We start from the raw sequence: 21,826 nt of genomic DNA on the forward strand, positions 1-21,826 counted from the left end.
TCGCAGGAGGGTTAGGTCACAGCAGCGGATGGCGGCCCTAGCTCGACAGCCTCCCTTCTGCCAGGAGGAGCGCACTGGGGGCTGCAGGAGAGGGGCCGGGAGCAAGGCCCCTCCCCGCGATGCACGGAGCAGGGCGTCCCCCGGAGGTAGGCCCTCTGCCGGGGAGGCGCTGGAGAGCCTTCCCCCCGGCAGAGGACCCGTGGTCGCCGAGGGCGCCGCTGGCGTCCCCTTTGCCCCTTGGCGACGTCCTGGTTTCCGGACGCCCTCAATGGTGGTCGAGGGCGGTGCAAGGCGGGGCCCTCGTCTGGTGATATGAAGTAAGGCTCACGCCTGTGAAGGTCTCCGCTCGTGACACTCTCACGTACTAGTGAGTGGGGCTGTACATGCCCGGGAGTCTTAGGAGCGCCGCCCTCGGGCCTCTGAGGCTCCCTCCCACGTCCTAGTGGAAGCACTTAGCTCCGCGCTGGTGAGAAGACAGAAGACTAGACTAGGCGCCGGACGTGGCCATTTGCTTTTTAACCTCTTTTCTGTAGCCCTGCTTTCTGGCCTCGGATTTAAGTTTGAAGTTGAATTTTCATTGGAATGCGCGGGGGGTATCTTTTCTTGTTCGTGCGATTTCTTGCAACCTGGTTCCTCACCTTAATTTGAAAGTCGTGCCTGTTGCCTCCCTTCGTGAGCTCCTCGCGAGCGGGGGCTGGACGAGGCACACGCACGCCACGCGCACGTCCTGCCACAGCTAGCGCTTGCTTCTCGCGAGGCCCACTCGGGTGGATCGGCAAAAGCTCACGGCCTCACAAGCCAGTGTGGAACCCGCCTCAACTAAGGTAAATCACAGCGGTAAGCTCACGGCAGGACTCACGGGTTCGCAAAAGTTCATCCACAGCTCGGCCCAAATAATAGAAGCAACAATCTGTTTACACAAGGGGCTTCCCCTCCCAAAATGCTCTCACAACTTCCAGGCCGCGCCCGAGATTTTGCGTGCAGGGTAAACAGCAGGAAAGCACGGGTTCAATCGGACATGTCGCTCACTGCGTCCCCCGGGTCGCCTTCAGACGCGTCGCTATCACCGTCGCTGGCATCATCATCACCTTCACCGGCGCCGCCCTCGCCGTCGTCGACCACGTCGCCTTCATCCGCCGCGACCATCACCGCATCGTCATCAGAAGTAAAGGCCCTGACCAGCGCGTCCACGTTGTCTTCCACCCATCGCGCCAGGTCGCCCCGGATGGCCGCGGGTACGGGAGCAATGGCGGCGTCAAAATTGAAGTCCGAGTAGGTGTTCTGGAGATGGCTGAAGACGCGGGAGAATGCGCGCCCGAGCAGGCCGCGACTCCTCTCTTCAACAAGCTGGCGAGCCCTCTCGGAGCGATTCTCCAGGCATGTCACCACGTCAGTGAAGAAGCGGAGGTGGCTAGCGTAGTCGTTCGCGTGGGGATGAGGAGCGTTTTTGTCGCAGATGAAGCCCAGTGCCGTGTTGGCCCTGTTCCTGAGGTCTTGGAGCATGGGGGCATGCACGCGCTCCAGCGTCCACCGTTGAAGCACTTCCTCCCTGCTCTGCTGCGCGATGGACTCGGCATTGGCGACACGCTACTGAAGAGAAAGCAGCTCGGCGTGGGCGGAGGCCAGCTCAGTCTGCGTCGAGGTCAGGACGGCCGCGGCGGCCTTGTCGCGTTGCTCCACCTCAGCCAACTCTGTCCTGAGGGCAGTAGTCCGGCCCACGGCTTGGGCCTCCACAAGCTACAGCTTCAGGTCGTACCTGCCGATAAGATCCGCGCGCGCCTTGGCCACCCTGCCATCGACCTCCTTCTGGATCCTCGCCTCGCGCGCGTTGGCAGCATCCTCCGCTTGGACGATCTGGCGCTCCCTCGTCTCCAACCTCTCAAGCTCAAGGCTGTACTCCATTGCTTCCAGTGCCATCGCTTCCTCGCGCTTCAGGATCTCTTCCTCCTCGGCAGGCGTCCCCCTCATCGACGCAAGGGCGGCTTGGCGTGCCTCCACCTGCTGCTCCAAGGAGGCGCTCCAGGCTTGGACCTCCCACGCGCGTTTCTCTGCGATCTCGCGGCAGCGGTCAGCTTCGCGGGCTTCTTCCAAGGCTCGGGAGCAGGCCTCGCGCGAGGTCGCAAGGGATGCCTCGGCCTTCGCATTGTCAAGCTCGCACTGGTGGCGCCCGAGGTTGATGGCCACCTTCAGTTTATGACGCTCCTCCACCAGCCGAAGGCCCTCGTCCTCGAGGCGCGCATCTACATCCACAAGCTCTCCGCTGAGCCAGCTCATCGCGGCCATCGCCTCCTGAAAAAGCTCATGGCGGACGACACTCCATTCGTGCGCTAATTTAAGCATGTTGCCGACCTCGTCCTCTGCTGCGGGGCTGCCGACGGGGTCCGAAGCGGCTCACCCCCTCTCAGCGGGAGGCTGGGGGCTGCCCCCCGGTCGCCGGCCAGACCTCGCGAGGGACCCGGATGGGCGGAAACCTGCTGCTTGAAGGAGAGCCCAGGATCGAAGCCATCCAGCCGCCGTCCACCATCAGAGGAGGAGCCCTTGGCACGCTGGCCGCACCCCAAGCAAGGTCGCGAAGGAGAGACGGCAAGGGCATGGGCTCGAGGCGCCTTGCATGCAGGCTTGCTTCTCCGGCTAACCCCACGCCAGGGGCGGCGTGCAGGCTTGGGGCGCTCAAGGCTAGCGGGGGAGACGAGGCGAGAGGAGGTTGCTTCTGGGGAGACTCCACAGCCTTGGCAGAAGGGATCCTGAAGAGCCACCGTCAGGAAGGGAAGCAACACTCGAGGAATTACAAAGATAATGCACTTAGTCGTCTATGGCGATGTACTTCCTATGTTTCAATGGCCGGATGGTGCCACTGCTGTAGCTTGGAGACTCCTTCCTCTTATGGAGCGCCGCGAAGTCCATGCGAAACTGGCCCAACCGTTGGACGTGGCGACCAGCACGGGGCGCGACTGGATAGGCACCCAAGGAGACGACCTCAGGGGCGCCAAGCTGGGGAGAGCTATCGAGCTCCGCCTCGCGGCGACCTGCCGAGGCCTCAGGAGCTTCGGCCTCAGGAGCAGCGGACTGCGTCACCCCCTCAGCTGCCGCCCCAGGGCGAGAATCACGGGTTCCCGAGGATGACGCCTCGGGAGCCTCAGGCAGCGTCGACACCTCGGCACCCGCGCCTCTAGTCTCCAGCGGTGCTTGCCTCCCTGCGTCCACTCTTGGGGAAAGCTCAGCACCGGTGACAGGCAGCGGAACCACGATGACGGGGTTCTCATGGGGCCCCACAAGGCCAACTGGACGCAGCCCCCATTCATCGAAGGAGGGCATCTGCCCCACGAACTCCACCCTGTTCGAGCAGCTGTACAAGCAACGGCCATCCTGCGGCAAGTCACCTGGAGAGGGGTCACCGGCCAAGAGTTCGAGCACCGTTCTTTGTGCCTCGGCCAAAAGCCCCGACGCCTGAAGCCTCATGCGATCCTGGTCGCCGGTCAGGGCCCACATCGGCTGGGAATGGCGCTGGAGTGGGGCTATGCGGCGTCGGAGGAACTCCTTCATCACCTTGGGCGTGGTCACACCAAGATCCTTCAGCCTCCTCAGCCGGAGCCAGATGAAAGAAAAACGGGAGCTCACGAGCTCCTCGTGACCCCAGCCAGAGCTGGGGACCGCGGGTGATGACGGAGGCGAGAGCAGGGGGCTGAGTACTCCGACATCAACATACACCCACCGTATTCGAAACTCGCTCGAAGACGGCGGGAGATCGAAGTCAATCCCCGAGCCGGCTGTCGCCGCCACAGCCTTGAAGCTCAGGCACCCCGAGCACTGCCGAGGGTTGGTCAGGTGCAGCGAGAAGAAATGGCGCAAGAGAGCCACAGAAGGAGCGATGCCCACCATGGCCTCGCAGACAAAGGCGAAGACAGCGAGAAGGGCGACAGATTGGGGATCAAGGTGCAGCATATGGATCTGGTAATGGGAAAGCATGGCATCGAAGAAGGTGGAGAAGGGAGGAACCAGGCCAGCCCACAGGGCGTCAACTAAGAACTGGACCTCGGTGGCTGTCCTATCGATGGTGGCTCGGGACGCAGGCCAGGCCACCGTTCCCCCCCATTCGTTGAAGCCGGTAGGGGCGGACCTTATCTATGGCCTCCTGGTTGAGCACCCGCGATTGGCCGACGGCGGGCTCGACGGCTGGAGGTGGGCTGGCTGAGGACAGGGGCTTCTTCCCTTTCTCCGTCCGGTTTGGCGCCATGGCGGTAGAGAGTACTGAGCTCGAGTCGGATTGGAAGAGGGAGCAGAGGTACGAGGAAGCGAGGAAGTTGGGGAATGCGTTGCCAGCAATGGGGAAATAACCATGTAGGATGCCGTGGCCGCCTAGCCAGGTGGATTACAAGGCTCCATGAGGAAGCGGGGCCGCCCACGTCCAATCAATCGCCATGCATCGACCAAGGCCGCAGGCTATTGGGGCCTGCGGCGCTCCACACTTGCCCTTTGGCTTCGCCTCGAAGCCAAGTCCGAGCGCGCCTTGGGCCCGGGGGCTACTGTCGGCGTTCTAGGAACGGGGGTCCCCAGACTTGCCTGCCTGCGGCCCGCAGCGTGGCTCCACTCACGGCCCAGTACGGCCCGTCTTCACCAACAAACGCTCAAGACCCTCGCGAGGCAGACGACACAAGACCTCCTCAGGGGCGGCCTCACCAGGCTGGCTCGCGAGGGGCGGAGAGATCAAGGCAAGGGACACCTCGCGAGGTTCAGGTGACGCAGGCCATGACGACCGGAGCCAGGCGGGCGCTAGCGCGCGCAGTGTCCTCGTTTCCTCTTTGGTGCTAAAGAGGCAAGTGCAGGCGAGGAGTCCCGAGGCATCAGGCAAAGGTTTCCATATCGGTGCAACGAGACCAAGACCAGCAGGACGGCAGGACGGAGGTCACCGTGGAGCCCAAGACGACGTCACCACCAGAGCCTTTGGCAGGCGAAGACTACTTTTGTTAGGATAGCTTGTACTAGTTGTCTCCCTTTCAAACTGGCCGTTGTGGCATCCCTTCCTGCTCAATATTTGGGAAGAGGACCAAGGTCTCTATAAATAGGACTAGCCACCACAGTAGGAGGCAACTGATTCAGATCATCCTCATCCGCACAAGTCCATCGAGCACAAGAACACCTCTCCTCAGGAGGCTGTTCTTCCCTTGTACTGTTCATCATCAGCCCAAGAGGCAATCCACCACCACCACACTGGAGTAGGGTATTACACCACAACGGTGGCCCGAACCAGTATAAATCTTGTGTCTCTTGTGTTGCGAGTTCATCGTGCTATCATTAGAGATCACGGCGAGGCTATGGGCGAGATTAGGTAGGGGGAGATCTTCGCGCGCACCCCAGTGTTCGAACCTTAAGGGTTTTGCCGGAACCCGAAATCCGACAGCACCATCCGGCTATCCATGTCTCTGTTGGGGAACGTAGTATTTCAAAAAAAAATCTACGATCATGCAAGATCTATCTAGGAGAAGCATAGCAACGAGCGGGGAGAGTGTGTCCATGTACCCTCGTAGACCGAAAGCGGAAGCATTTAGTAACACGGTTAATGTAGTTGAACGTATTCGCGATCCAACCGATCCAAGTACCGAACGCACGGCACCTCCACGATCTGCACACGTTCAGCTCGATGACGTCCCTCGAACTCTTGATCCAGTTGAGGCCGAGGGAGAGTTTCGTCAGCACGACGGCGTGGTGAGGGTGATGATGAAGTTACCGGCGCAGGGCTTCGCCTAAGCAATACGACGATATGACCGAGATGTGTTTCTGTGGAGGGGGCACCGCACACGGCTAAAAGATCAACTTGTGTGTTCTAGGGTGCCCCCTCACCACGTATATAAAGGAGGGAGGGAGGAGGCCAGCCGGCCCTAGGGGCCCGCCCAAGGAGGAGAGTCCTATTAGGACTCCAAGTCCTAGTAGGATTCCACCAAGAGGGAGAGAGGGGGAAGGAAGGAGAGGGAGAGGGAGTAGGAAAGGGGGGCGCCACCCCCCCTTCCCTTGTCCAATTCGGACTCCAAGGGGGGGCGGCCTGCCCTGGCTGCCCTCCTCTCTCTCCAATAGGGCCCATGATGGCCCATTAGTTCCCCTGGGAGGTTCCGGTAACCCCTCCGGCACTCCGGTTTTACCTGAAACTATTTGGAACACTTCCGGTGTCCGAATAACATGGTCCAATATATCAATCTTTATGTCTCTACCATTTTGAGACTCCTTGTCATGTCCGTGATCTCATCTGGGACTCCGAACAACCTTCGGTCATCAAATCACATAAACTCATAATACAGATCGTCATCGAACTTTAAGCATGCGGACCCTACGGGTTCGAGAACTATGTAGACATGACCGAGACACATCTCCGGTCAATAACCAATAGCAGAACCTGGATGCTCATATTGGCTCCTACATATTCTACGAAGATCTTTATCGGTCAAACCGCATAACAATATACGTTGTTCCCTTTGTCATCGGTATGTTACTTGCCCAAGATTCGATCGTCGGTATCACCATACCTAGTTCAATCTCGTTACGGGAAAGTCTCTTTACTCGTTCCGTAATGCATCGTCCCACAACTAACTCATTAGTCACATTGCTTGCAAGGCTTATAGTGATGTGCATTACCGAGAGGGCCCAGAGATACCTCTCCGACAATCAGAGTGACAAATCCTAATATCGATCTATGCCAACTCAACAAACACCATCGGAGACACCTGTAGAGCATCTTTATAATCACCCATTTACGTTGTGACGTTTGATAGCACACTAAGTGTTCCTCCGGTATTCGGGAGTTGCATAATCTCATAGTCATAGGAACATGTATAAGTCATGAAGAAAGCAATAGCAATAAACTAAACGATCATAGTGCTAAGCTAACGGATGGGTCTGGTCCATCACATCATTCTCTAATGATGTGATCCCATTCATCAAATGACAACACATGTCTATGGCTAGGAAACTTAACCATCTTTGATTAACGAGCTAGTCTAGTAGAGGCATACTAGGGACACTCTGTTTGTCTATGTATTCACACATGTACTAAGTTTCCGGTTAATACAATTCTAGCATGAATAATAAACATTTATCATGATATAAGGAAATATAAATAAGAACTTTATTATTGCCTTTAGGGAATATTTCCTTCAGTCTCCCACTTGCACTAGAGTCAATAATCTAGATTACATAGTAATGATTCTAACACCCATGGAGTCTTGGTGCTGATCATGTTTTTCTCGTGAGAGAGGCTTAGTCAACGGGTCTGCATCATTCAGATCCGTATGTATTTTCCAAACTTCTATGTCACCCTCCTTGACTAGATCGCGGATGGAATCGAAGCGTCTCTTGATGTGCTTGGTTCTCTTGTGAAATTTGGATTCCTTCGCCAAGGCAATTGCTCCAGTATTGTCACAAAAGATTTTTATTGGACCCGATGCACTAGGTATGACACCTAGATCGGATACGAACTCCTTCATCCAGACTCCTTCATTTGCTGCTTCCGAAGCAGCTATGTACTCCGCTTCACATGTAGATCCCGCCACGACGCTATGTTCGGAACTGCACCAACTGACAGCTGCACCTTCAATATAAATACGTATCCGGTTTGAGACTTAGAGTCATCTGGATCAGTGTCAAAGCTTGCATCAACGTAACCATTTACGACAAGCTCTTTGTCACCTCCATAAACGAGAAACATATCCTTAGTCCTTTTCAGGTATTTCAGGATGTTCTTGACCGCTGTCCAGTGATCCACTCATGGATTACTTTGGTACCTCCCTACTATACTTATAGAAAGGCACACATCAGGCCTGGTACATAGCATTGCATACATGATAGAACCTATGGCTGAGGCATAGGGAATGACTTTCATTTTCTCTCTATCTTCTGCAGTGGTCGGGCATTGAGTCTCACTCAACTTCACACCTTGTAACACAGGCAAGAACCCTTTCTTTGACTAATCCATTTCCAAATTAAGCGTCTTGATCTATCTCTATGGATCTTGATGCCCAATATGTAAGCAGCTTCACCTAGGTCTTTCATAGAAAAACCCTTATTCAAGTATCCTTTTATGCTATCCAGAAATTCTATATCATTTCCAATCAACAATATGTCATCCACATATAATATTAGAAATGCTACAGAGCTCCCACTCACTTTCTTGTAAATACAGGCTTCTCCAAAAGTCTGTATAAAACCATATGCTTTGATCACACTATCAAAATGTTTATTCCAACTCCAAGAGGCTTGCACCAGTCCATAAATGGATTGCTGGAGCTTGCACACTTTGTTAGCACCCTTTGGATCGACAAAACCTTCTGGTTGCATCATATACAACTCTTCTTCTAGATATCCATTCAGGAATGCATTTTTGACGTCCATTTGCCAAATTTCATAATCATAAAATGCGGAAATTGCTAACATGATACAGACAAACTTAAGCATCGCTACGGGTGAGAAAGTCTCATCGTAGTCAACTCCTTCAACTTGTCGAAAACCTTTTGCAACAAGTCGAGCTTTGTAGACAGTAACATTACCGTCAGCGTCGGTCTTCTTCTTGAAGATCCATTTATTTTCTATGGCTTGCCGATCATCGGGCAAGTCAACGAAAGTCCACACTTTGTTCTCATACATGGATCCCATCTCAGATTTCATGGCCTCAAGCCATTTCGCGGAAACTGGGCTCATCATCGCTTCCTCATAGTTCGTAGGTTCGTCATGGTCAAGTAACATGACATCCAGAACAGGATTACCATACCACTCTGGTGCGGATCTTACTCTGGTTGACCTACGAGGTTCGATAGTAACTTGATCAGAAGCTTCATGATCATCACCATTAGCTTCCTCGCTAATTGGTGTAGGAATCATTGGAACTGATTTCTGTGATGAACTACTTTCGAATAAGGGAGCAGGTACAATTACCTCATCAAGTTCTACTTTCCTCCCACTCACTTCTTTTGAGAGAAACTCCTTCTCTAGAAAGGATCCATTCTTAGCAACGAATATTTTTCCTTCGGATCTGTGATAGAAGGCGTACCCAACAGTCTCCTTTGGGTATCCTATGAAGACACATTTCTCCGATTTGGGTTCGAGCTTATCTGGTTGAACCTTTTTCACATAAGCATCACAGCCCCAAACTTTAAGAAACGACAACTTCGGTTTCTTGCCAAACCACAGTTCATATGGTCTCGTCTCAACGGATTTAGATGGTGCCCTATTTAACGTGAATGCAGCCGTCTCTAAAGCATAACCCCAAAACGATAGCGGTAAATCAGTAAGAGACATCATAGATCGCACCATATCTAATAAAGTGCGGTTATGACGTTCGAACACACCGTTACGCTGTGGTGTTCCGGGTGGCGTGAGTTGCGAAACTATTCCGCATTGTTTCAAATGAAGACCAAACTCGTAACTCAAATATTCACCTCCACGATCAGATCGTAAAAACTTTATTTTCTTGTTATGATGATTTTCCACTTCACTCTGAAATTCTTTGAACTTTTCAAATGTTTCAGACTTATGTTTCATCAAGTAGATATACCCATATCTGCTGAAATCATTTGTGAAGGTCAGAAAGTAACGATACCCGTCGCGAGCCTCAACACTCATCGGACCGCATACATCAGTATGTATTATTTCCAATAAGTCTGTTGCTCGCTCCATTGTTCCGGAGAACGGAGTCTTAGTCATCTTGCCCATGAGGCATGGTTCGCAAGCATCAAGTGATTCATAAGCAAGTGATTCCAAAAGCCCATCAGCATGGAGTTTCTTCATGCGCTTTACACCAACATGACCTAAACAGCAATGCCACAAATAAGTTGCACTATCATTATTAAACTTATATCTTTTGGCTTCAATACTATGAATATGTGTATCACTACTATCGAGATTAAATAAATATAGACCACTCATCAAGGGTGCATGACCATAAAAGATATTACTCATATAAATAGAACAACCATTATTCTCTGATTTAAATGAATAACCGTCTCGCATCAAACAAGATCCAGATATAATGTTCATGCTTAATGCTGGCACCAAATAACAATTATTCAGGTCTAAAACTAATCCCGAAGGTAGATGTAGAGGTAGCGTGCCGACGGCGATCACATCGACTTTGGAACCATTTCCCACGCGCATTGTCACCTTGTCCTTAGCCAATCTTCGCTTAATCCGTAGCCCCTGTTTCGAGTTGCAAATATGAGCAACAAAACCAGTATCAAATACCCAGGCGCTACTACGAGCATTAGTAAGGTACACATCAATAACATGTATATCAAATATACCTTTCACTTTGCCATCCTTCTTATCCGCCAAATACTTGGGTCAGTTCCGCTTCCAGTGACCAGTCCCTTTGCAGTAGAAGCACTCAGCTCAGGCTTAGGTCCAGACTTGGGCTTCTTCACTTGAGCAGCAACTTGCTTGCCATTCTTCTTGAAGTTCCCCTTCTTCTTGAAACTAGTGGTCTTGTTAACCATCAACACTTGATGCTCTTTCTTGATTTCTACCTCAGCATCCTTTAGCATTGCAAAGAGCTCGGGAATTGTCTTATCCATCCCTTGCATATTATAGTTCATCACGAAGCTTTTATAGCTTGGTGGCAGTGATTGAAGAACTCTGTCAATGACACTATCAACCGGAAGATTAACTCCCAGTTGAGTCAAGTGATTGTGGTACCCAGACATTTTGAGTATATGTTCACTGACATAACTATTCTCCTCCATTTTGTAGTTGTAGAACTTATTGGAAACTTCATATCTCTCAATCCGGGCATTTGCTTGAAATATTAACTTCAACTCCTAGAACATCTCATATGCTCCATGACGTTCAAAACGTCGTTGAAGCCCCGGTTCTAAGCCGTAAAGCATGGCACACTGAACTATCGAGTAGTCATTAGCTTTGCTCTGCCAGGCGTCATAACGTCCAGCATTGCTCCTGCAGCGGGTCTTGCACCTAGCGGTGCTTCCAGGACGTAATTCTTCTGTGCAGCAATGAGGATAATCCTCAAGTTACAGACCCAGTGTGTGTAGTTGCTACCATCATATTTCAACTTAGCTTTCTCTAGGAACGCATTAAAATTCAACGGAACAGTAGCACGGGCCATTTATCTACAACAACATAGACATGCAAAATACTATCAGGTACTAAGTTCATGATAAATTAAAGTTTAATTAATCATATTACTTAAGAACTCCCACTTAGATAGACATCCCTCTAATCATCTAAGTGATCACGTGATTCATATCAACTAAACCATGTCCGATCATCACGTGAGATGGAGTAGTCATCAATGGTGAACATCTCTATGTTGATCATATCTACTATATGATTTACGTTCGACCTTTCAGTCTCCAGTGTTCCGAGGCCATGTGTGTACATGCTAGGCTCGTCAAGTTTAACCCGAGTATTCCGCATGTGCAAAACTGTCTTGCACCCATTGTATGTGAAAGTAGATCTTATCACACCCGACCATCACGTGGTGTCTCGGCACGACGAACTGTCGCAATGGTGCATACTCAGGGAGAACACTTGTACCTTGAAAATTTAGTGAGAGATCATCATATAATGCTACCGCCGTACTAAGCAGAATAAGATGCATAAAAGATAAACATCACATGCAATCAAAATAAGTGATATGATATGGCCATCATCATCTTGTGCCTTTGATCTCCATCTCCAAAGCACCGTCATGATCACCATCGTCACCGGCTTGACACCTTGATCTCCATCGAAGCATCGTTGTCGTCTCGCCAACTATCGCTACCGCTTAGTGATGAAGTAAAGCAATTACATGGAGATTGCATTTCATACAATAAAGCGACAACCATATGGCTCCTGCCAGTTGCCGATAACTGTTACAAAAGATGATCATCTCATACAACAATTTATATATCATCACGTCTTGACCATATCACATGACAGCAAGCCCTGCAAAAACAAGTTAGACGTCATCTACTTTGTTGTTGCAAGTTTTACGTGGCTGCTACGGGCTTCTAGCAAGAACCGTTCTTACCTACGCATCCAAACCACAACGATTTTTCGTCAAGTGTGCTGTTTTAACCTTCAACAAGGACCGGGCATAGTCAAACTCGATTCAACTAAAGCTGGAGAAACAAACACCCACTAGCCACCTGTGTGCAAAGCACGGCGGTAGAACCAGTCTCATGAACGCGGTCATGTAATGTTGGTCTGGGCCGCTTCATCCAACAATACCGCCGAATCAGAGTATGACATGCTGGTAAGCAGTATGACTATTATCGCCCACAACTCTTTGTGTTCTACTCATGCATATAACATCTACGCATAGACCTGGCTCTGATACCACTGTTGGGGAACGTAGTATTTCAAAAAAAATCCTACGATCACGCAAGATCTATCTAGGAGAAGCATAGCAACGAGCGGGGAGAGTGTGTCCACGTACCCTCGTAGACCGAAAGCAGAAGCGTTTAGTAACGTGGTTGATGTAGTCGAACGTCTTCGCGATCCAACCGATCCAAGTATCGAACGCACGGCACCTCCGTGATGTGCACACGTTCAGCTCGGTGATGTCCCTCGAACTGTTGATCCAGTTGAGGCTGAGGGAGAGTTTCGTCAGCACGACGGCGTGGTGACGGTGATGATGAATTTACCGACGCAGGGCTTCGCCTCAGCACTACGACGATATGACCGAGGTGTGTTTCTGTGGAGGGGGGCGCCGCACACGGCTAAAAGATCAACTTGTGTGTTCTAGGGTGCCCCCCTCCCCACGTATATAAAGGAGGGAGGGAGGACGCTGGCCGACCCTAGGGGGCGCGCCTAAGGAGGGGAGTCCTATTAGGACTCCAAGTCCTAGTAGGATTCCACCAAGAGGGAGAGATGGGGAAGCAAGGAAAGGGAGAGGGAGTAGGAAAGGGGGGCGCCGCCCCCCTTCCCTTGTCCAATTCGGACTACAGGGGGGCGCGGCCTGCCCTGGCTGCCCTCCTCTCTCTCCAATAAGGCCCATGATGGCCCATTAGTTCCCCTGGGAGGTTCCGGTAACCCCTCCGGCACTCCGGTTTTACCTGAAACTATTTGGAACACTTCCGGTGTCCGAATAACATGGTCCAATATATCAATCTTTATGTCTCTACCATTTCGAGACTCCTTGTCATGTCTGTGATCTCATCCGGGACTCCGAACAACCTTCGGTCATCAAATCACATAAACTCACACAGATCGTCATCGAACTTTAAGCATGCGGACCCTACGGGTTCGAGAACTATGTAGACATGACCGGGACACATCTCCGGTCAATAACCAATAGCAGAACCTGGATGCTCATATTGGCTCCTACATATTCTACGAAGATCTTTATCGGTCAAACCGCATAACAATATACGTTGTTCCCTTTGTCATCGGTATGTTACTTGCCTGAGATTCGATTGTCGGTATCACCATACCTAGCTCAATCTCGTTACCGGCTAGTCTCTTTACTCGTTCCATAATGCATCGTTCCGCAACTAACTCATTAGTCACGTTGCTTGCAAGGCTTATAGTGATGTGCATTACCGAGAGGGCCCAGAGATACCTCTCCAACAATCGGAGTGACAAATCCTAATCTCGATCTATGCCAACTCAACAAACACCATCGGAGACACATGTAGAGCATCGTTATAATCACCCAGTTACGTTGTGACGTTTGATAGCACACTAAGTGTTCCTCCGGTATTCGGGAGTTGCATAATCTCATAGTCATAGGAACATGTATAAGTCATGAAGAAAGCAATAGCAATAAACTAAACGATCATAGTGCTAAGCTAACGGATGGGTCTTGTCCATCACATCATTCTCTAATGATGTGATCCCGTTCATCAAATGACAACACATGTCTATGGCTAGGAAACTTAACCATATTTGATTAACGAGCTAGTCTAGTAGAGGCATACTAGGGACACTCTGTTTGTCTATGTATTCACACATGTACTAAGTTTCCGGTTAATACAATTCTAGCATGAATAATAAACATTTATCATGATATAAGGAAATATAAATAACAACTTTATTATTGCCTCTAGGGCATATTTCCTTCAGTCTCTGCAATATGTAGGCTGCCAAATGCTAAAGCTTCTGTGGCGTGCGATAGTACTGCTCAAGGGAGCGGTAGTACCGTAGGGTCCAGCGGTAGTACCGATCCTGGTGAGCGGTAGTACCGCTGTCTCCAGCCCTGACGCTGACGCATGCAGAAGTAGGCACGGATGTAATTTTTTACATCCGTCCCTACGCGGTAGTACCGCTCCCTGTGAGCGGTAGTACCGTGCTGGATTTTTGCACAACTCCAACCTCAGCGAAAGTAGTTACAAAAGTAATTATTACTTCCGTGCATTTCCAGCGCTAGTTGAGCTCTGCCTTACGGTAGTACCATAGGGGCGCGCGGTAGTACCGCTCCGGCGGTTCTACCACTTGTTGTCGTGTGCAACAGGCCCTCATCTGGTCACTACCGCGCAAGCAGTAGTACAGCACCCTGCAGCGGTAGTACCGCGGCTGTGTGCGGTAGTACCGCGTCGCGCGGGCTGAGAGAGGGGATAACGGTTGGATCTTTTCCCCTACTATATAAAGGGGGTCTTCTTCCCCAAGAAGACTACCTCTTCCCTCCCCAAGCTCCATTGTTGCTCAAACCTTCATTTTCGCCCGATCTCTCTCCCTAGCCAATCAAACTTGTTGATTTTCTAGGGATTGGTTGAGAAGGCCCCGATCTACACTTCCACCAAGAGATATTTGATTCCCCCCACTAATCCCTTGCGGATCTTGTTATTCTTGGGTGCTTGAGCACCCTAGACGGTTGAGGTCACCGCGGAGCCATATTCCATTGTGGTGAAGCTTCGTGGTGTCGTTGGTAGCCTCCAATTAAGTTTGGAGATAGCCCCAACCTTGTTTGTAAAGGTTCGGTAGCCGCCTTCAAGGGCACCAATAGTGGAATCACGGCATCTTACATTGTGTGAGGGCGTGAGGAGAATACAGTGGCCCTAGTGGCTTCTTGGGGAGCATTGTGCCTTCACACCGCTCCAATGGAGACGTACTTCCTCTCAAAGGGAAGGAACTTCGGTAACACTTCCTCGTCTCCACCGGCTCCACTCATGGTTATCTCTTACCTTTACTTGTGCAAGCTTTTATTGTGTTGCATCCCTTGCTTGTGTGTGTGCTTGTTGTTGTTGCATCATATAGGTTGCTCACCTAGTTGCACATCTAGACAACCTACTTTGATGCTAAGTTTAATTTGGTAAAAAAGCTAAAAATTGTTAGTTGTATATTCACCCCTCCCCCTCTAGTCAACCATATCAAGCCTTTCAACCTTGTTGTGTCAAATAGTGATTTGCTTTTAGTGGAATGTCGTGGAATTGTCACGGCAGATGTCCTAGTGTGAGGACTTAGTCGTGAGACCAACGCATCTATGTGGTAGCTTGAGAGGGGTTGAGCGGAATCGAGAGACGCAACGCAAGACAAAGATTTAGACAGCTTCGGGCCCCGGGAAACATCATCCGGTAATAACCCTACATGATGTTTGTGGCTAGGTCTCATTATCCTCATGAGGGAGTCGCCGGTAAACCGGCTCTTTGTGTCTAGCCCTAGAGATTGTTTCTTCTTCCTTCTCCCTCTTTGGGGAGCCCTGCCCCTCCTTATATATGTTGAAGGGGCGGTTTACATGACTAGTCCTAGTTGGATTAGGATTACTCTATTACAAGTGGAGTCCTAGTCTTGCTTCCTTTATAAGGGAATATTCCTTATGCCTTTCCTTGTAAACCGGCCCACCATAGTATGAACCGGCCTTCTGGGCCTTGGGCCTTGTCATCCATCTGACCCGCCCGCCGGGTCACCAGTGAGTCATAATGACCAGGCGGGTTGCTTGTAAACCGCCAGGTCAGGGCGGGTCGCCAGTAAATCGCCAAGTGTTAGTGGGGTTTTCAAATAAACCGCCAAGTCCGGTCGAGCTATACTTCCGGCCGGTTTACGCCGCGGGGTATATCCCCGACATTAGCCACCAGTTTAATTTGGATTTATCCATGTTAAACTGATCCTGTAAAACAAATACAAGAACAAATTTGACAGATTATGCTCCGGGTTAAGAATTCTTGTAAACCGGCATCTGATCATCCTTAAGTCCTTGTCATTTCCTCCTTCTGAAAAATCCAAGTCAATAGACCAGCTTCATAATCAATTTGTTTGTAGAAGATATTTCGTAAATAAAGAATCCATTTGAATCGGCCTTCAATGCTCTGATTTGAAAAAATACTGGTCTTCAAATATTCAACTGATATCAGCCGGTTTTAAAATGTAGAACTTGCCGGTTTATCATTGCCAAAATTGCTGGTTTATAAATATTGATGGCACCGGGTCATAATTATTGATGGTCTATTGACTCGGATTATGAAGCTGGTCTATTGACTCGGATATTTCAGAAGGAGGAAATGACAAGGACTTAAGGATGATCATATGCCGGTTTACAAGAATTCTTAACCCAGAGCATAATCTGTCAAATTTGTTCTTGTATTTGTTTTACAGGATCAGTTTAACATGGATAAATCCAAATTAAACTGGGGGCTAATGTCGGGGATATACCCCGCGGCGTAAACCGGCCGGAAGTATAACCTGACCGGACTTGGCGGTTTATTTGAAGACCCCGCTGACACTTGGCGATTTACTGGCGACCCGCCCTGACCTGGCGGTTTACAAGCAACCCGCCTGATCATTATGCCTCACTGGTGACCCGGCGGGCGGGTCAGATGGATGACAAAGCCCAAGGCCCAGAAGGCCGGTTCATACTATGGTGGGCCGGTTTACAAGGAAAGGCATAAGGAATATTCCCTTATAAAGGAAGCAAGACTAGGACTCCATTTGTAATAGAGTAATCCTAATCCAACTAGGACTAGTCATGTAAACCGCCCCTTCAACATATATAAGGAGGGGCAGGGCTCCCCAAAGAGGGAGAAGGAAGAAGAAACAATCTCTAGGGCTAGACACAAAGAGCCGGTTTACCGGCGACTCCCTCATGAGGATAATGAGACCTAGCCACAAACAGCATGTAGGGTTATTACCGGATGATGTTTCCCGGGGCCCGAAGCTGTCTAAATCTTTGTCTTGCGTTGCGTCTCTTGATTCCGCTCAACCCCTCTCAAGCTACCACATAGATGCGTTGGTCTCACGACTAAGTCCTCACACTAGGACATCTGCCGTGACAATTCCACGACATGGAACCACAGAGTTCCAAGTTAAAAAAATAGTAATTTTCTTTTTCTAGGAAGAAAAAGGAATGATGGTATGATGGACGAGGCTCCTCTGACGTACTGCAGGGCGCAGTTGGGCCACTGACAGGTGGGCCCGAAAGCAAGTTGGCCCACCTGTCAGTGACCCAACTGCGCCCTGCAGTACGTCAGGGGAGCCGAGTCCTGGTATGATGGGTAGTGGCGGGCTCCACGCAAGTTGGAACGCAGCCCTCTGTGCAACACATCCAACCACCTCATTGTTCGACTGGCTCAAAAAAAAACATGGTTCAAAGCTACTCCATTCGTCCCATAATATAAGAACGTTAAGCTATTGTTTTACCTTGAAAAATGTTTCTTATATTATGGGACGGAGGAGTAGTTTTGTGAGAGGAACGTGCCTACGCGCTGACACAAATAACAGCTGACGCGTCACTAGCTAGTGGGGCATTAAACGGTTGTTGAGCCAGCTGATCCGGATGAGCCGGCCGATGCATAGTGTGGTCCTTCTTTTCTTCGGTTTAAAAAAATCACATGTCTTATGTTTTCATACACATTATACATTTTTCGTATACATTGGTTTTTTATACAAGCTTAACATTTTTCAATATTTCATTAACATTTAGAAAATGTTTTGATGCCTTATTTTTTAAAATATATTGTACATTTTTCATATACAATGAAAATATTATATATTATATACAATGAAAATATTGTACATGTTTGGAACAAATTTTTAGAATACATGTTATTTGTTTTTCAAATACATTGAAACATTTATAGAATGTTATGAAACATCTTTTAAGCATTCTACAATATTTTAACATTGTATAAATATTTTGAAACAAATTGTCATAACATATTTTTAAAAGCTTGAACATTTTGATGAATGTAACATACATTTTTAAATGATATGAAACAATTATATTGAATTATATGAACATTTTTTTACATAGTATAACCTCTTTATAATCTGATGTGCACTTTCTAAAACATGTGAACATTTTTGAAATGTTACATACAATTTTCTAGGATGGTACAAACATTTTATAAAAGTTGAGCGAATATTTTCATCATTTATACTTTTAATTAAATTAACTAAACTATGTTTTCATCATGTATATATTTATTACTTTTAATATAAAAAGGAAGAAACAACTCATGTAACGTTAGCGTAAACAAAACCGCATGGCTACTGGGCTGGCCAACTAGGCTCCCTTTAGGCAATACTTTGACTTGCCCACCTGCGACTGATGGAAGAATATCTGGTGCACCGGTGCACTGAACTCATGTTGAACATTTTAAAATGTTCAACAGTTCTTTTAAAAATAGCACATTCAAACAACATCAATGTAGGTTGTCACAAAATTTCAAGCCAAACTTCAAAACATAATTTGAAATAGAAAATGACATATTCAACCCTGAATAGTACATAACATAAGTTGAGCTTTAGATTTGGCCCGTCATCGCACTGATTTCAAATTTGTCATTTTGTATCTCAAGACATGTTTCAAATTTTGAAACGAATTTTTTTTACAACAAACATTGATGTCGTGTCAATGTGTTAGATTTTTTCCAGTTTTTTTAAAATGTTATACGGCATCCGGTGCACCGGTAGCACCAGAAGTTTGGGTCCACCAGATATATTCCCGCAACTGACTCCTCTAGGCTATGTCAAGCCGTCGAGGTAGGATTAGGCTCGGGCAAACCCTGTATGGCGCCTTATGCGCCTGTTAAAGGAATTTGTCCCGACCGGCACACCCCCTCGCCGAGCTGGGCCGACCCAGTACCATTTTTCCGTTTCAAAAGCAAAAAGGGTGCATGCTATGGTTTCGAACTGATGACATATACGTTCAGAGAAAAACGACCTAACCACCAAGACATCGCAACACTTGCGCATAGATTTTTTTTCTATTTATACTTTCCCCAGTACGCAGAAGCCCCAGTTATGGGAAACTTCAAGCCAATTTTCTTTTCTTTTTTACTGCGGTTTTTTCCTGGACCGGTTTTTGTGTGGTTTTATTTCTTTTTCTTTTTCTGCTTCTGTTTCTTTTCTTTAATCTTTTTTCCTTTTCTTTGCATTTTCTTATTGTTGTTTTTTCTTTTTTTTCAAGATGTGCGAACTATTTCAAATTCATTGAATTTTTTTCAAGGTGGTTGAACTTTCTTCAAATTTGATGAACTTATTTTTCAAATTTAGTGAACTTTTTCCAAATTCATTGAGCTTTTTTTCAAATTTGATGAGCTTTTTCCAATTACAGTGAACCTTTTTTCGAAAATTGATGAACTTCTTTTTTCAAATTTGATGAACCTTTAAAAAATTTGATGAGCTTTTTCCAATTTCAATTAATTTTTTCCCTCGAAATCGATGAACTTTCTTTCAAAATCGATGTAATTTTCAAATTTGCTGAAATTCTTTTCAAATGGATGATTTTTTCAAATTATATGAATTTTTAGAATCTATGATTTATTATTCAAATTCTATGATTTTTTTTAAAAGTTTGTGAACTTTTTCTCAAATTCGATAAATATTTTACAAAATCGTTGAATTTTTCCTCAAATCCGTGATCTTTTTTCAAGTTTGTGAACTTCCTTTCTGAAATCTGTGAACATATTTGAATTTACATTTTTTCCCATTTTTGTGTTTTTTTCCTTTCATTTTCCAAAGTGAAGGGTGGACAGGTCAACTGGTCAATCACAACCGGACAAATCAATCGAGTGACCAGGAGGGGAAACTGTCGAGGTGCGATCGAGCAATCTTCTACATAGGACCGACCCATGTTTGTGTGCGCGAACGCTATTTATCGCATTAAGCGATCGCGCGGGGAAGTCTCGCTAAAGCTTTTTCTCCCTTGCGTTGTCTTGGGCGGCCCATTTACATGCATGTGTTCGTACAAAGGAAATGAGAGAAGGGGGATTAGATAACTTCAGGGTGAAGACGCGCTGCGCCAGCCACTCCGCCGGACATACTTTCGCAGTAAGAAAAAGGGTCACAACCTACTTGAGCCTACTCGAGCCGTTTTCTTCCAGATTTTTTCCTTTTTATTTTATTTTGTTTCTTTTCTTTTTTCTTCTCCATTCTTCTGTCATTATTTTTCACTCTCTTTCATTCTTTTTTGCATTTTCTTAGTTTTTCTCCATTTATTGTTTGGTTTCTTTCTTCTCCTCGGTATTTTTTGTTTTGCTTTTTCTTTTTTCTTCTCCATTTTTCGTTTTTCTTTTGTGTTTTCTTATGTTTGTTTTTGTTTTCACTCCACATTTTTGTACATCTCAAAAACATTTTTTTGTAACAAGTGATCAACATTTTTTGTATACACCTTCAAATTTGTATGAATGCTATTTCAACATTTTTTAAATACTTGTTCAACATTTTAATAGTTATTCAACATTTCTTCAAATACTTGGTCAACATTTTCAAATACTTATTCAACAATTTTCAAATACCCTTCAACATTTTTAATACATATTCAACATTTTTACATACTTGTTTAACATTTTCAAATACTTGTTCAATATTTTAAATATGTGTTCAATATTTCTCATATACTCATTCAACATCTTTTAATACCCATTCAACTTTTTTCAAATAATTTTTCAACAATTTTAATACTTCTTCAACATTTTTTACCTATTCAACATTTTTTCAAATGTGTTTTTGAACAGTGTTTTTTGTTATATATATAAGTATAATTTTTTTTTGAGGGGTATATATATAAGTATAAATAAAGTGCAAAAAAAATAAGAACAAGAAACAGGAAGAAAAAAACAGGCTGTGGCTTGCGCGTGGCTGGGCCGGCTGTCTGCGGCCCAGTCGGGCGATTCCTTCAGCGAGCGAATGCTCGTGGCTGTGTAACGCGACAAATAGTCGCGGCCTGTTTGTGTGTGCGTTAGCGAACTATGAACCGGCGGTTAGAACACCGATTAGGAGCTCCTTTAGGCCCGGCCCAGATAATGACAGACACACCATCTCTCCTCGAAACTGGACTGAATTTTTGCGAGAACTATCGATGCCTGTAGCTCGCAAGTACCTCTAAAAAAAGCTCACAAGTTTTTTTTAGACAAAAAAAAGCTCACAAGTGACTCTACCAAGTTTCGGCAGCGTGCCCAAAGCACTTGTTCACTGCTTTGGGATTTTTCGTTTACTTTCTGTTGCTTTATTTATTGTTTATTTTTTATCCTTTTGGTTCTTTCAGCCTTTTTTGTTTTTGTTTTCGTTTTTTATTTCTTATATTAAAACACGGTAAACAAGTTTTAATGAACAAATTTGAAAACAGACTAACTTTTTGATATACGGTGAAAATTATTTGAAATACACCTTGAACCATTTTTTAATACATGATGAACAATTTTGTATATACGGTGAACATTTTTTTAACATATGGTGAAGTCTTTTCTAATGCACACTGAACTTTTTTTAAAGGGACAATAATATTTTTTTGCATTCCTTAAAATCGAGTTTTATTTGGACCTCTTTAGAAAAGCCCAATGCTCGGCTTTTTGAAGAAAAGGGGAAAAATCAAAGACGAAAAAAAAAGCAAAGCACAACCAGCAAATTGAGCGCGCCAGAGTGTGGCCAGAGCATCAATAACTTTATTATGGCGCCTCCTCCTCTACTGGAT

Source organism: Triticum aestivum, chromosome 5D (genome assembly GCF_018294505.1).
Source record: "Triticum aestivum cultivar Chinese Spring chromosome 5D, IWGSC CS RefSeq v2.1, whole genome shotgun sequence".
Lineage (NCBI taxonomy): Eukaryota > Viridiplantae > Streptophyta > Magnoliopsida > Poales > Poaceae > Triticum > Triticum aestivum.